Genomic DNA, 4,842 nt, shown 5'->3' on the forward strand with positions numbered 1-4,842 from the left:
AATTGCATTTGTATTGATTTTTGGGAAAAATAAATTGTAGATGTAAGAGAGGATCTGGGTGGAGTAGCGGAATCTATTACAGAGGCAGTCAAAGTGGAGAACACCCCAGCTGGTGAGTAGCATCAAAGCACCACATCAATAATCAGAGTTTACATACATCCACTCCATGGACACCAGTTTAAAAATTCTACTTTTATTTCAAATATAAAGGCTCAGAATGCAAGAGGTTGAAGAGAGTACGCATCTTCTTCAGACGAGCATGGCAGGCTATAAAAAGCACCTTGTCCTGTGCCAAGCGCTCCAACAAAATTAGCCCTACTCTTTAACTTTTCCCAGCTCTTTTTACCAATTTATTTTGTATTTCTTTTTTCCCTTCATTTTCCCCAACCTGTCTTTTCATTTTCTGAAATAACATCTTTTGACTTTTTGATTTATTTTTGATTAATAAACTTTACTTCATGCAAAGATTTTGTCTGTTTGCATTCTGGACCTTTTAATCATATTTTTCATTCTAAGACCAACCAGGTTATAATTCTAATTCAGCCAAATAAATCTTGAATGATTCAACTCACTTTAATAACATTTTTAGATTATCACATATATGTACAGTTTCATGTCACTCAGCATTAAAAGAGAATTTCACACTCACCTTTCGTGAGAGGAAGTACAGTAAAGAGAAAACATAAATTGAGCATCTCAGTTTATGTAATTCCTTATCTCAATGGAAACACCATTGACCTCCCAGCACACACTGACAACTGTGTTCATGAGTAGGGGTTGGGTCTCTGATAGAGGGCTAGGGTGAGGTCTTAGAGCTAAATGGCCCTCCAAACTGAGGGATTCAGAGTCTCACTTCAAATTGTGCATTAGGAGAAATTTCTCAGAATCCCTTGTGAATCATTGAAAAAATGGATGCAGAAGAAAGGGGGAAGATTTCAACCACTAGCCTTTGTAACTCAGTCCCAAGGAGCAAGATGACACTTGAAAACAAGGAGTAGGAGGAAAAATGAGAGGGGATTGGGCCTTGGTAAAAATCTAAGCACTAAATCTAAGAATAAAATGGTTTAAAACATATTACTTTTAATACATATGGTTTTAGCTAATCCTAGAGATATATAATAAAGTTAAGATATCTGTTACAGGACAAGGAGGTTTTCAGATCCAGTACAGACATTAAGTCATATAAGATCAAAGAAATTTGAAAAAAGAACAAAATTATTTACTCTATAATGCACCATCTTAAAAAAAAATGAGATCCCCTCTAAAATCCTCAATGTCAGACCTAGCTACCATACACTGTACATTCTTTAAATTGAGAACAGCATTTTGAAGTCTGATTTCTGACTCAGTTACTGCTCAAATGGACAAATTAACACAAATTACATCAAATATGGCCCATCCAGTTACTGGCTTAGACACAGCGTTAGTGTAATTCTTATTACTTTATCTGACACCAAATCAAAGGTGATAAATCTGATTTTGAACCCTGACAGACTCAGAGGGGCCTGGATGTTGCACCAACTGCTGTGATCAGATCATCATAGTGAATCAACATACAAGACAACGCACTGGGAAATAACTCAAAACTGATTTATAAATGAGTCACAGGACTGTTAGAGAGTTTGGAGCTTAATGTACGTCTGTCACATCGCTATGTCTGTTTTAGAATTACATAGTTCCATATGACTTAAGTAATATTTGTATGAAACACTGATATATATGACCAACATCCCTAATGTTATAACTGCCCCTGATTTGTGTGCTACAGACTGCCATGATTGGTTTGTCAAAACAAATGAAGACTCATTCAAATATCACTCAACAACTTTATTTCCATTCAGATGCCTGGGTTTGTGTACATCTGTATTCACTGTGCCATCAGAAATAATCCAACAGTCTGTTACTTTTTCTCATATCTGGTGTAAGGGAACTGGACTAAGTCTGAAAGGAGCATTTAATTTTAAGTTTAATTATAGCTAAATGAAGTCCCTTCTATATGTAGCTCACTAAACTAGCACAACATTTAGCCTTTCATTGCTCCGAGATAATACAGAGACGTGACTATATTTGTTGCTAATTGATATGAGAGATATCAGTAGCACTCCCATCGTACTGCTGACTAGACTGTGTGGGAGACGTCTACCACTACACAGTGGGGTCGGTTATCTTTCCCATGAACAGGATACTCCTGGTGTTCTTCTCCACAATGAAGACTAGGAACGGTCTGTTGACTTCTGTTTTGAAAATAAATGACAAGGGCATGAATTCAAGAGTAGTTGCAGCTGTAGCCTGAGTGCCCTGCTCATCCACGCTGAGGACGGCCTTGTGCAGGACCTGTGGGGAAGGACCAATCTGGGCAGTCATTGAATGACACTTTAATGTATGTAAGCAGTAGATGCATTAACTTCTGAACAGTCCTTGGTGGACAACAGATGGAATTTGCCTGCTGCATCTCACCAGTGTGTTGACTGGATGTAAAAGCATTGTGCAGTGTGTTGATTGTAAAGTGTCCTTGGGTACTTGAAAGGCACTATACAAATGTAACTTCATATTGTGTCATATCAAGAGAGACAAACCTAGAAATTCACTTTTTTTTTTTTTTTTTGAGGCTCAGAGTGCAGTCAAAATTCTACTGGATATTTAAGATGGGCAGTCTATTAACAATATCTCCCACACTCATAATGTGACATTCTAGACATGACAGCATTTCTCCACATACCTTGGAAACTGCCACCTTGGCCCCCTTACTGATTCCAGAGAAGTCTGCACTGTCTGAGAATGCATCAACCATTCCCATGTCCTTCAGAGTGTCCCCAAGACAGGAGGAAGCAGACACTGAGAACTTGGGCATATACAAGTCCAAAGTGCTGGAGAACAGACATGGTCAGTCAGGCAAACGCACTCTTACATGGAATAGCATGGGCAAAATATTTATTTAATACATTTTTGTCATTGGTAACCTTGTCAGAGAGTAAAGGTTTTACTTTGTGGTACTACTTAATATGTATAAATGAAAGTATATTTTAAAAAGCATTTCATGATACATTACATTTTGTGGACTTTGTCCTTCCAGTACTTGAGGTGATCCTTGCTGATGTGTTTCTCCAACTCCTAAATTTTTCCCTGGTCAGGCAGGACGATGATCATGGAGGCGTTTCCATTATATGGCAGCATGATAACGGACGTAAAGTTGCCCTGGTCATAGTAGAAGTCATATTCACCATTTCTGTTCATCATATCCACAGGCACTGTGGTGTTCTCATCCACATGAAAGTCACCTTTGCTGGTGTGCTCCACTTTAAAAGCCTCTTGCCATTTACCTGAGAGAATGAAATACAAAACTGGTTACTGCAGTTCAGGTGAAATACATGAAAAATTATTTAATCTCTAGTGGGTTCTACTTGTCTCCTTTTACCTTTGAAATACACATAGTTGATGAGCATCATCACAGTGGCAGCATCCAGACTCTTGACCAGATCAGTGATCATGTCCTTGGTCTTTTTGGCAATTAACTTGTTGATCTCCTGCACAGCGACTTCAGGTGTGGAAAAGTCCACACTGATGGCTTCACCTTTGTAGAAGTGCTGGATATCTTTCAGAAACTTGTCTTCAGGCTTGAAGCCTTTTTGTACAGCTGCAGCTCCTCCTATTTCCAACAGTAGGGCATCCTGGCTGTGGTCCAGCATGTGGAGAAGGTGCTCATAGCCTTCATTGACCTGATCAGCTGTGAGAGCACTGTAGTCCAGAGTGCTGAAGATTTGTGAGTGGGTATTGCTCTTGGCCCCCAGGGCCAGCATGGATAGAACCATGGAGATACTCAGAGGAGAGAAGAAGATATTCTTGCCCTGGGTGTCAGGATGGCTGGCCAGCTTCTTGTAGAGGGAGAAGGCAAAGTCTGCGTTGTGGGGTGAGAGTTTGTGGCAGGGTTTGTCTTCTCCATTCTGGTGGGGGTGGGCTGCATCCTTGCCATGATGGAGATGTTGGTGGTGATCTGCTGAATGGTCTTGATCATGATCCTGCTCCTTGATGCCTACAGTCCAGTCCACTGACAGTATGAGGACAACAATCAAACAGCACTGGACCTTTCCCCACATTTTAACACCTGCAGAAGCACTGCACAGATTTGAAATGTATCACATGCAGGTTCATTTAAACACAACTATTACATTAGAAAATAGTCAACACATGGATTTTCATAAGAGAGGTATATACGTGATAGCCTGCATGGAGACTACTTCTGAGTCTAGTCTTTAATTCAGTTTTTACATTTTTAAAGATGTAATAGATCACTGTTGAAGTGTTTGCCATTTAGTTGAAACAAGATCTGAGGAAAAAATTATTTGTATCTCCAGAATATCAGTCATCTTACAGTACATTTACTTACCATCCACGTCCTGTCAGCAGTAAACTATTGGGATTGAGTTCATACATTTTATAGTCTGTTTGGTGTAATCTGAGGTCAGTCCTTTAAACATTAACCACTGAGGGGCTGTTTCAAATAGAGCAGGAACATTGCACAGCATTTATCCTTTAGTTAACATTACTGATGCCAAAACCCTGTATGCTGGCATTGTTAGCTCTGGTATTGATTCCTGTTAGGCTGTGTAGTCTCATTCCAAACTCAGCTGCTGCGGTCTTCGAATACACTAACTGATCTGTGTACATAAGTGCAATTCTTTTTATCAGCTATACAGGATGGCAGTCTTTTTTTTCATATTAGCTAACATGTACTTAGTACTTTCAGAGCTCTTTTTATTCTCGGTACCACTGACCTCTCTGAGAACCTTCACACAACTTGAACGATTCCTCGCCATCGCAGCCAGTTTTGGAAGCTTTTGAAAG

The 4,842-nt window shown here is 39.5% G+C and overlaps 1 pseudogene; it reads right to left on the reverse strand.

Moving 5' to 3' along the window:
• Positions 1-1,506: 1,506 nt before the first annotated feature.
• Positions 1,507-4,345, reverse strand: LOC145660352 (alpha-1-antitrypsin homolog; annotated as a pseudogene).
• Between the last annotated feature and the right edge of the window lie 497 nt (positions 4,346-4,842).

The sequence above is a fragment of the Electrophorus electricus genome, chromosome 2 (assembly GCF_041902795.1).
Source record: "Electrophorus electricus isolate QZ-2024a chromosome 2, ASM4190279v1, whole genome shotgun sequence".
Lineage (NCBI taxonomy): Eukaryota > Metazoa > Chordata > Actinopteri > Gymnotiformes > Gymnotidae > Electrophorus > Electrophorus electricus.